Genomic DNA, 12,321 nt, shown 5'->3' with positions numbered 1-12,321 from the left:
AACAAACAAATCTAGACAGAGAGAGCTTAAACAGACAGACCTAGACTAAGAGAGCTTAAACAGACAAATCTAGACAGAGAGCTTAAACAGACAAACCTAGACAGTGAGAGCTTAAACAGACAAATCTAGACAGAGGGAGCTTAAACAGACAGACCTAGACAGAGGGAGCTTAAACAGACAAACCTAGACAGAGAGAGCTTAAAACAGACCAATCTAGACAGAGGGAGCTTAAACAGACAGACCTAGACAGAGAGAGCTTAAAACAGACAAACCTAGACAGAGAGAGCTTAAACAGACAAACCTAGACAGCTTAAACAGACAGACCTAGACAGAGAGAGCTTAAACAGACAGACCTAGACAGAGAGAGCTTAAACAGACAAACCTAGACATAGAGAGCTTAAACAGACAAACCTAGACAGAGAGAGCTTAAACAGACAGACCTAGACAGAGAGAGCTTAAACAGACAGACCTAGACAAAGAGAGCTTAAAACAGACAAACCTAGACAGAGAGAGCTTAAAACAGACAAACCTAGACAGAGAGAGCTTAAAACAGACAGACCTAGACAAAGAGAGCTTAAACAGACAGACCTAGACAGAGAGCTTAAACAGACAGACATAGACAGAGAGCTTAAACAGACAGACCTAGACAGAGAGAGTTTACACAGACAAACCTAGACAGAGAGAGCTTAAAACAGACAAACCTAGACAGAGAGAGCTTAAACAGACAAGCCTAGAAAGCTTAAACAGACAGACCTAGACAGAGAGAGCTTAAACAGATAGACCTAGACAGAGAGCTTAAACAGACAAACCTAGACTAAGAGCTTAAACAGACAAACCTAGACTAAGAGAGCTTAAACAGACAAACCTAGACAGTTTAAACAGACAGACCTAGACAGCTTAAACAGACAGACCTAGACAGCTTAAACAGACAGACCTAGACAGCTTAAACAGACAGACCTAGACAGAGAGAGCTTAAACAGACAAACCTAGACAGAGAGAGCTTAAACAGACAGACCTAGACAGAGAGAGCTTAAAACAGACAAACCTAGACAGAGAGAGCTTAAACAAACAAATCTAGACAGAGAGAGCTTAAACAGACAGACCTAGACTAAGAGAGCTTAAACAGACAAATCTAGACAGAGAGCTTAAACAGACAAACCTAGACAGTGAGAGCTTAAACAGACAAATCTAGACAGAGGGAGCTTAAACAGACAGACCTAGACAGAGGGAGCTTAAACAGACAAACCTAGACAGAGAGAGCTTAAAACAGACCAATCTAGACAGAGGGAGCTTAAACAGACAGACCTAGACAGAGAGAGCTTAAAACAGACAAACCTAGACAGAGAGAGCTTAAACAGACAAACCTAGACAGCTTAAACAGACAGACCTAGACAGAGAGAGCTTAAACAGACAGACCTAGACAGAGAGAGCTTAAACAGACAAACCTAGACAGAGAGAGCTTAAACAGACAAACCTAGACAGAGAGAGCTTAAACAGACAGACCTAGACAGAGAGAGCTTAAACAGACAGACCTAGACAAAGAGAGCTTAAAACAGACAAACCTAGACAGAGAGAGCTTAAAACAGACAAACCTAGACAGAGAGAGCTTAAAACAGACAGACCTAGACAAAGAGAGCTTAAACAGACAGACCTAGACAGAGAGCTTAAACAGACAGACATAGACAGAGAGCTTAAACAGACAGACCTAGACAGAGAGAGTTTACACAGACAAACCTAGACAGAGAGAGCTTAAAACAGACAAACCTAGACAGAGAGAGCTTAAACAGACAAGCCTAGAAAGCTTAAACAGACAGACCTAGACAGAGAGAGCTTAAACAGATAGACCTAGACAGAGAGAGCTTAAACAGATAGACCTAGACAGAGAGAGCTTAAACAGACAAACCTAGACAGAGAGAGCTTAAACAGACAAACCTAGACAGAGAGAGCTTAAACAGACAAACCTAGACAGAGAGAGCTTAAACAGACAGACCTAGACAGAGAGAGCTTAAACAGACAGACCTAGACAGAGAGAGCTTAAACAGACAGACCTCGACAGAGAGAGCTTAAACAGACAGACCTAGACAGCTTAAACAGACAAACCTAGACAGAGAGAGCTTAAACAGACAGACCTAGACAGCTTAAACAGACAGACCTAGACAGCTTAAACAGACAGACCTAGACAGAGAGCTTAAACAGACAAACCTAGACAGAGAGAGCTTAAACAGACAGACCTAGACAGCTTAAACAGACAGATCTAGACAAAGAGCTTAAACAGACAAACCTAGACAGAGAGCTTAAACAGACAAACCTAGACAGAGAGAGCTTAAACAGACAGACCTAGACAGAGAGAGCTTAAAACAGACAAACCTAGACAGAGAGAGCTTAAAACAGACAAACCTAGACAGAGAGAGCTTAAAACAGACAGACCTAGACAAAGAGAGCTTAAAACAGACAGACCTAGACAATGAGAGCTTAAAACAGACAGACCTAGACAAAGAGAGCTTAAAACAGACAGACCTAGACAAAGAGAGCTTAAAACAGACAGACCTAGACAAAGAGAGCTTAAACAGACAGACCTAGACAGAGAGCTTAAACAGACAAACCTAGACAGAGAAAGTTTACACAGACAAACCTAGACAGAGAGAGCTTAAAACAGACAAACCTAGACAGAGAGAGCTTAAACAGACAAACCTAGACAGCTTAAACAGACAGACCTAGACAGAGAGAGCTTAAACAGATAGACCTAGACAGAGAGAGCTTAAACAGACAAACCTAGACAGAGAGAGCTTAAACAGACAGACCTAGACAGAGAGAGCTTAAACAGACAGACCTAGACAGAGAGAGCTTAAACAGACAGACCTAGACAGAGAGAGCTTAAACAGACAGACCTAGACAGAGAGAGCTTAAACAGACAGACCTAGACAGAGAGAGCTTAAACAGACAGACCTAGACAGAGAGAGCTTAAACAGACAGACCTCGACAGAGAGAGCTTAAACAGACAGACCTCGACAGAGAGAGCTTAAACAGACAAACCTAGACAGCTTAAACAGACAAACCTAGACAGAGAGAGCTTAAACAGACAGACCTAGACAGCTTAAACAGACAGACCTAGACAGCTTAAACAAACAAACCTAGACAGAGAGCTTAAACAGACAAACCTAGACAGAGAGCTTGAACAGACAAACCTAGACAGAGAGAGCCTAAACAGACAAATCTAGACAGAGAGAGCTTAAACAGACAGACCTTAAACAGATAGACCTAGACAGAGAGAGCTTAAACAGACAAACCTAGACAGAGAGAGCTTAAACAGACAGACCTAGACAGAGAGAGCTTAAACAGACAGACCTAGACAGAGAGAGCTTAAACAGACAGACCTAGACAGAGAGAGCTTAAACAGACAGACCTAGACAGAGAGAGCTTAAACAGACAGACCTAGACAGAGAGAGCTTAAACAGACAGACCTCGACAGAGAGAGCTTAAACAGACAGACCTCGACAGAGAGAGCTTAAACAGACAAACCTAGACAGCTTAAACAGACAAACCTAGACAGAGAGAGCTTAAACAGACAGACCTAGACAGCTTAAACAGACAGACCTAGACAGCTTAAACAAACAAACCTAGACAGAGAGCTTAAACAGACAAACCTAGACAGAGAGCTTGAACAGACAAACCTAGACAGAGAGAGCCTAAACAGACAAATCTAGACAGAGAGAGCTTAAACAGACAGACCTTAAACAGATAGACCTAGACAGAGAGAGCTTAAACAGACAAACCTAGACAGAGAGAGCTTAAACAGACAGACCTAGACAGAGAGAGCTTAAACAGACAGACCTAGACAGAGAGAGCTTAAACAGACAGACCTAGACAGAGAGAGCTTAAACAGACAGACCTAGACAGAGAGAGCTTAAACAGACAGACCTAGACAGAGAGAGCTTAAACAGACAGACCTCGACAGAGAGAGCTTAAACAGACAGACCTCGACAGAGAGAGCTTAAACAGACAAACCTAGACAGCTTAAACAGACAAACCTAGACAGAGAGAGCTTAAACAGACAGACCTAGACAGCTTAAACAAACAAACCTAGACAGAGAGCTTAAACAGACAAACCTAGACAGAGAGCTTGAACAGACAAACCTAGACAGAGAGAGCCTAAACAGACAAATCTAGACAGAGAGAGCTTAAACAGACAGACCTAGACTAAGAGAGCTTAAACAGACAGACCTAGACTAAGAGAGCTTAAACAGACAAATCTAGACAGAGAGAGCTTAAACAGACAGACCTAGACTAAGAGAGCTTAAACAGACAAACCTAGACAGAGAGAGCTTAAACAGACAAATCTAGACAGAGAGAGCTTAAACAGACAGACCTAGACTAAGAGAGCTTAAACAGACAAACCTAGACTAAGAGAGCTTAAACAGACAAACCTAGACAGCTTAAACAGTTAGACCTAGACAGCTTAAACAGACAGACCTAGACAGTGAGAGCTTAAACAGACAAACCTAGACAGAGAGCTTAAACAGACAAACCTAGACAGAGAGAGCTTAAACAGACAAACCTAGACAGAGAGAGCTTAAACAGACAAACCTAGACAGAGAGAGCTTAAACAGACAGACCTAGACAGAGAGAGCTTAAACAGACAGACCTAGACAGAGAGAGCTTAAACAGACAGACCTAGACAGCTTAAACAGACAAACCTAGACAGAGAGCTTAAACAGACAAACCTAGACAGAGAGCTTAAACAGACAAACCTAGACAGAGAGAGCTTAAACAGACAAACCTAGACAGAGAGCTTAAAACAGACAAACCTAGACAGAGAGAGCTTAAAACAGACAGACCTAGACAGAGAGAGCTTAAAACAGACAAACCTAGACAGAGAGAGCTTAAAACAGACAAACCTAGACAGAGAGAGCTTAAAACAGACAAACCTAGACAGAGAGAGCTTAAACAGACAAACCTAGACAGAGAGCTTAAACAGACAAACCTAGACAGAGAGAGCTTAAACAGACAAACCTAGACAGAGAGCTTAAAACAGACAAACCTAGACAGAGAGAGCTTAAAACAGACAGACCTAGACAGAGAGAGCTTAAACAAACAAACCTAGACAGAGAGCTTAAACAGACAAACCTAGACAGAGAGCTTGAACAGACAAACCTAGACAGAGAGAGCCTAAACAGACAAACCTAGACTAAGAGAGCTTAAACAGACAGACCTAGACTAAGAGAGCTTAAACAGACAGACCTAGACTAAGAGAGCTTAAACAGACAAATCTAGACAGAGAGAGCTTAAACAGACAGACCTAGACTAAGAGAGCTTAAACAGACAAACCTAGACAGAGAGAGCTTAAACAGACAAATCTAGACAGAGAGAGCTTAAACAGACAAATCTAGACAGAGAGAGCTTAAACAGACAGACCTAGACTAAGAGAGCTTAAACAGACAAACCTAGACTAAGAGAGCTTAAACAGACAAACCTAGACAGCTTAAACAGTTAGACCTAGACAGCTTAAACAGACAGACCTAGACAGAGAGAGCTTAAACAGACAAACCTAGACAGAGAGCTTAAACAGACAAACCTAGACAGAGAGAGCTTAAACAGACAAATCTAGACAGAGAGAGCTTAAACAGACAGACCTAGACTAAGAGAGCTTAAACAGACAAATTTAGACAGAGAGCTTAAACGGACAAACCTAGACTAAGAGAGCTTAAACAGACAAACCTAGACTAAGAGAGCTTAAACAGACAAACCTAGACAGTTTAAACAGACAGACCTAGACAGCTTAAACAGACAGACCTAGACAGCTTAAACAGACAGACCTAGACAGCTTAAACAGACAGACCTAGACAGAGAGAGCTTAAACAGACAGACCTAGACAGAGAGAGCTTAAAACAGACAAACCTAGACAGAGAGAGCTTAAACAAACAAATCTAGACAGAGAGAGCTTAAACAGACAGACCTAGACTAAGAGAGCTTAAACAGACAAATCTAGACAGAGAGCTTAAACAGACAAACCTAGACAGTGAGAGCTTAAACAGACAAATCTAGACAGAGGGAGCTTAAACAGACAGACCTAGACAGAGGGAGCTTAAACAGACAAACCTAGACAGAGAGAGCTTAAAACAGACCAATCTAGACAGAGGGAGCTTAAACAGACAGACCTAGACAGAGAGAGCTTAAAACAGACAAACCTAGACAGAGAGAGCTTAAACAGACAAACCTAGACAGCTTAAACAGACAGACCTAGACAGAGAGAGCTTAAACAGACAGACCTAGACAGAGAGAGCTTAAACAGACAAACCTAGACAGAGAGAGCTTAAACAGACAAACCTAGACAGAGAGAGCTTAAACAGACAGACCTAGACAGAGAGAGCTTAAACAGACAGACCTAGACAAAGAGAGCTTAAAACAGACAAACCTAGACAGAGAGAGCTTAAAACAGACAAACCTAGACAGAGAGAGCTTAAAACAGACAGACCTAGACAAAGAGAGCTTAAACAGACAGACCTAGACAGAGAGCTTAAACAGACAGACATAGACAGAGAGCTTAAACAGACAGACCTAGACAGAGAGAGTTTACACAGACAAACCTAGACAGAGAGAGCTTAAAACAGACAAACCTAGACAGAGAGAGCTTAAACAGACAAGCCTAGAAAGCTTAAACAGACAGACCTAGACAGAGAGAGCTTAAACAGATAGACCTAGACAGAGAGAGCTTAAACAGACAAACCTAGACAGAGAGAGCTTAAACAGACAAACCTAGACAGAGAGAGCTTAAACAGACAGACCTAGACAGAGAGAGCTTAAACAGACAGACCTAGACAGAGAGAGCTTAAACAGACAGACCTCGACAGAGAGAGCTTAAACAGACAGACCTAGACAGCTTAAACAGACAAACCTAGACAGAGAGAGCTTAAACAGACAGACCTAGACAGCTTAAACAGACAGACCTAGACAGCTTAAACAGACAGACCTAGACAGAGAGCTTAAACAGACAAACCTAGACAGAGAGAGCTTAAACAGACAGACCTAGACAGCTTAAACAGACAGATCTAGACAGAGAGCTTAAACAGACAAACCTAGACAGAGAGCTTAAACAGACAAACCTAGACAGAGAGAGCTTAAACAGACAGACCTAGACAGAGAGAGCTTAAAACAGACAAACCTAGACAGAGAGAGCTTGAAACAGACAAACCTAGACAGAGAGAGCTTAAAACAGACAGACCTAGACAAAGAGAGCTTAAAACAGACAGACCTAGACAATGAGAGCTTAAAACAGACAGACCTAGACAATGAGAGCTTAAAACAGACAGACCTAGACAAAGAGAGCTTAAAACAGACAGACCTAGACAAAGAGAGCTTAAACAGACAGACCTAGACAGAGAGCTTAAACAGACAAACCTAGACAGAGAAAGTTTACACAGACAAACCTAGACAGAGAGAGCTTAAAACAGACAAACCTAGACAGAGAGAGCTTAAACAGACAAACCTAGACAGCTTAAACAGACAGACCTAGACAGAGAGAGCTTAAACAGATAGACCTAGACAGAGAGAGCTTAAACAGACAAACCTAGACAGAGAGAGCTTAAACAGACAGACCTAGACAGAGAGAGCTTAAACAGACAGACCTAGACAGCTTAAACAGACAGACCTAGACAGAGAGAGCTTAAACAGACAAACCTAGACAGAGAGAGCTTAAACAGACAGACCTAGACAGAGAGAGCTTAAAACAGACAAACCTAGACAGAGAGAGCTTAAACAAACAAATCTAGACAGAGAGAGCTTAAACAGACAGACCTAGACTAAGAGAGCTTAAACAGACAAATCTAGACAGAGAGCTTAAACAGACAAACCTAGACAGTGAGAGCTTAAACAGACAAATCTAGACAGAGGGAGCTTAAACAGACAGACCTAGACAGAGGGAGCTTAAACAGACAAACCTAGACAGAGAGAGCTTAAAACAGACCAATCTAGACAGAGGGAGCTTAAACAGACAGACCTAGACAGAGAGAGCTTAAAACAGACAAACCTAGACAGAGAGAGCTTAAACAGACAAACCTAGACAGCTTAAACAGACAGACCTAGACAGCTTAAACAGACAGACCTAGACAGAGAGAGCTTAAACAGACAAACCTAGACAGAGAGAGCTTAAACAGACAAACCTAGACAGAGAGAGCTTAAACAGACAAACCTAGACAGAGAGAGCTTAAACAGACAGACCTAGACAGAGAGAGCTTAAACAGACAGACCTAGACAAAGAGAGCTTAAAACAGACAAACCTAGACAGAGAGAGCTTAAAACAGACAAACCTAGACAGAGAGAGCTTAAAACAGACAGACCTAGACAGAGAGCTTAAACAGACAGACATAGACAGAGAGCTTAAACAGACAGACCTAGACAGAGAGAGTTTACACAGACAAACCTAGACAGAGAGAGCTTAAAACAGACAAACCTAGACAGAGAGAGCTTAAACAGACAAGCCTAGAAAGCTTAAACAGACAGACCTAGACAGAGAGAGCTTAAACAGATAGACCTAGACAGAGAGAGCTTAAACAGATAGACCTAGACAGAGAGAGCTTAAACAGACAAACCTAGACAGAGAGAGCTTAAACAGACAAACCTAGACAGAGAGAGCTTAAACAGACAAACCTAGACAGAGAGAGCTTAAACAGACAGACCTAGACAGAGAGAGCTTAAACAGACAGACCTAGACAGAGAGAGCTTAAACAGACAGACCTCGACAGAGAGAGCTTAAACAGACAGACCTCGACAGAGAGAGCTTAAACAGACAGACCTAGACAGCTTAAACAGACAAACCTAGACAGAGAGAGCTTAAACAGACAGACCTAGACAGCTTAAACAGACAGACCTAGACAGCTTAAACAGACAGACCTAGACAGAGAGCTTAAACAGACAAACCTAGACAGAGAGAGCTTAAACAGACAGACCTAGACAGCTTAAACAGACAGATCTAGACAAAGAGCTTAAACAGACAAACCTAGACAGAGAGCTTAAACAGACAAACCTAGACAGAGAGAGCTTAAACAGACAGACCTAGACAGAGAGAGCTTAAAACAGACAAACCTAGACAGAGAGAGCTTAAAACAGACAAACCTAGACAGAGAGAGCTTAAAACAGACAGACCTAGACAAAGAGAGCTTAAAACAGACAGACCTAGACAATGAGAGCTTAAAACAGACAGACCTAGACAAAGAGAGCTTAAAACAGACAGACCTAGACAGAGAGCTTAAACAGACAAACCTAGACAGAGAAAGTTTACACAGACAAACCTAGACAGAGAGAGCTTAAAACAGACAAACCTAGACAGAGAGAGCTTAAACAGACAAACCTAGACAGCTTAAACAGACAGACCTAGACAGAGAGAGCTTAAACAGATAGACCTAGACAGAGAGAGCTTAAACAGACAAACCTAGACAGAGAGAGCTTAAACAGACAGACCTAGACAGAGAGAGCTTAAACAGACAGACCTAGACAGAGAGAGCTTAAACAGACAGACCTAGACAGAGAGAGCTTAAACAGACAGACCTAGACAGAGAGAGCTTAAACAGACAGACCTAGACAGAGAGAGCTTAAACAGACAGACCTAGACAGAGAGAGCTTAAACAGACAGACCTCGACAGAGAGAGCTTAAACAGACAGACCTCGACAGAGAGAGCTTAAACAGACAAACCTAGACAGCTTAAACAGACAAACCTAGACAGAGAGAGCTTAAACAGACAGACCTAGACAGCTTAAACAGACAGACCTAGACAGCTTAAACAAACAAACCTAGACAGAGAGCTTAAACAGACAAACCTAGACAGAGAGCTTGAACAGACAAACCTAGACAGAGAGAGCCTAAACAGACAAATCTAGACAGAGAGAGCTTAAACAGACAGACCTAGACTAAGAGAGCTTAAACAGACAGACCTAGACTAAGAGAGCTTAAACAGACAAATCTAGACAGAGAGAGCTTAAACAGACAAACCTAGACAGAGAGAGCTTAAACAGACAAATCTAGACTAAGAGAGCTTAAACAGACAAACCTAGACTAAGAGAGCTTAAACAGACAAACCTAGACAGCTTAAACAGTTAGACCTAGACAGCTTAAACAGACAGACCTAGACAGTGAGAGCTTAAACAGACAAACCTAGACAGAGAGCTTAAACAGACAAACCTAGACAGAGAGAGCTTAAACAGACAAACCTAGACAGAGAGAGCTTAAACAGACAAACCTAGACAGAGAGAGCTTAAACAGACAGACCTAGACAGAGAGAGCTTAAACAGACAGACCTAGACAGCTTAAACAGACAAACCTAGACAGAGAGCTTAAACAGACAAACCTAGACAGAGAGCTTAAACAGACAAACCTAGACAGAGAGAGCTTAAACAGACAAACCTAGACAGAGAGCTTAAAACAGACAAACCTAGACAGAGAGAGCTTAAAACAGACAGACCTAGACAGAGAGAGCTTAAAACAGACAAACCTAGACAGAGAGAGCTTAAAACAGACAAACCTAGACAGAGAGAGCTTAAAACAGACAAACCTAGACAGAGAGAGCTTAAAACAGACAGACCTAGACAGAGAGAGCTTAAACAAACAAACCTAGACAGAGAGCTTAAACAGACAAACCTAGACAGAGAGCTTGAACAGACAAACCTAGACAGAGAGAGCCTAAACAGACAAACCTAGACTAAGAGAGCTTAAACAGACAGACCTAGACTAAGAGAGCTTAAACAGACAGACCTAGACTAAGAGAGCTTAAACAGACAAATCTAGACAGAGAGAGCTTAAACAGACAGACCTAGACTAAGAGAGCTTAAACAGACAAACCTAGACAGAGAGAGCTTAAACAGACAAATCTAGACAGAGAGAGCTTAAACAGACAAATCTAGACAGAGAGAGCTTAAACAGACAGACCTAGACTAAGAGAGCTTAAACAGACAAACCTAGACTAAGAGAGCTTAAACAGACAAACCTAGACAGCTTAAACAGTTAGACCTAGACAGCTTAAACAGACAGACCTAGACAGAGAGAGCTTAAACAGACAAACCTAGACAGAGAGCTTAAACAGACAAACCTAGACAGAGAGAGCTTAAACAGACAAATCTAGACAGAGAGAGCTTAAACAGACAGACCTAGACTAAGAGAGCTTAAACAGACAAATTTAGACAGAGAGCTTAAACGGACAAACCTAGACTAAGAGAGCTTAAACAGACAAACCTAGACTAAGAGAGCTTAAACAGACAAACCTAGACAGTTTAAACAGACAGACCTAGACAGCTTAAACAGACAGACCTAGACAGCTTAAACAGACAGACCTAGACAGCTTAAACAGACAGACCTAGACAGAGAGAGCTTAAACAGACAGACCTAGACAGAGAGAGCTTAAAACAGACAAACCTAGACAGAGAGAGCTTAAACAAACAAATCTAGACAGAGAGAGCTTAAACAGACAGACCTAGACTAAGAGAGCTTAAACAGACAAATCTAGACAGAGAGCTTAAACAGACAAACCTAGACAGTGAGAGCTTAAACAGACAAATCTAGACAGAGGGAGCTTAAACAGACAGACCTAGACAGAGGGAGCTTAAACAGACAAACCTAGACAGAGAGAGCTTAAAACAGACCAATCTAGACAGAGGGAGCTTAAACAGACAGACCTAGACAGAGAGAGCTTAAAACAGACAAACCTAGACAGAGAGAGCTTAAACAGACAAACCTAGACAGCTTAAACAGACAGACCTAGACAGAGAGAGCTTAAACAGACAGACCTAGACAGAGAGAGCTTAAACAGACAAACCTAGACAGAGAGAGCTTAAACAGACAAACCTAGACAGAGAGAGCTTAAACAGACAGACCTAGACAGAGAGAGCTTAAACAGACAGACCTAGACAAAGAGAGCTTAAAACAGACAAACCTAGACAGAGAGAGCTTAAAACAGACAAACCTAGACAGAGAGAGCTTAAAACAGACAGACCTAGACAAAGAGAGCTTAAACAGACAGACCTAGACAGAGAGCTTAAACAGACAGACATAGACAGAGAGCTTAAACAGACAGACCTAGACAGAGAGAGTTTACACAGACAAACCTAGACAGAGAGAGCTTAAAACAGACAAACCTAGACTAAGAGAGCTTAAACAGACAAATTTAGACAGAGAGCTTAAACGGACAAACCTAGACTAAGAGAGCTTAAACAGACAAACCTAGACTAAGAGAGCTTAAACAGACAAACCTAGACAGTTTAAACAGACAGACCTAGACAGCTTAAACAGACAGACCTAGACAGCTTAAACAGACAGACCTAGACAGCTTAAACAGACAG

The sequence above is a fragment of the Hoplias malabaricus genome, chromosome 4 (genome assembly GCF_029633855.1).
Source record: "Hoplias malabaricus isolate fHopMal1 chromosome 4, fHopMal1.hap1, whole genome shotgun sequence".
In the NCBI taxonomy this organism is placed as follows: domain Eukaryota; kingdom Metazoa; phylum Chordata; class Actinopteri; order Characiformes; family Erythrinidae; genus Hoplias; species Hoplias malabaricus.
The sequence above is the reverse complement of the archived record's forward strand: the minus strand, read 5'-3'. Positions refer to the sequence as shown.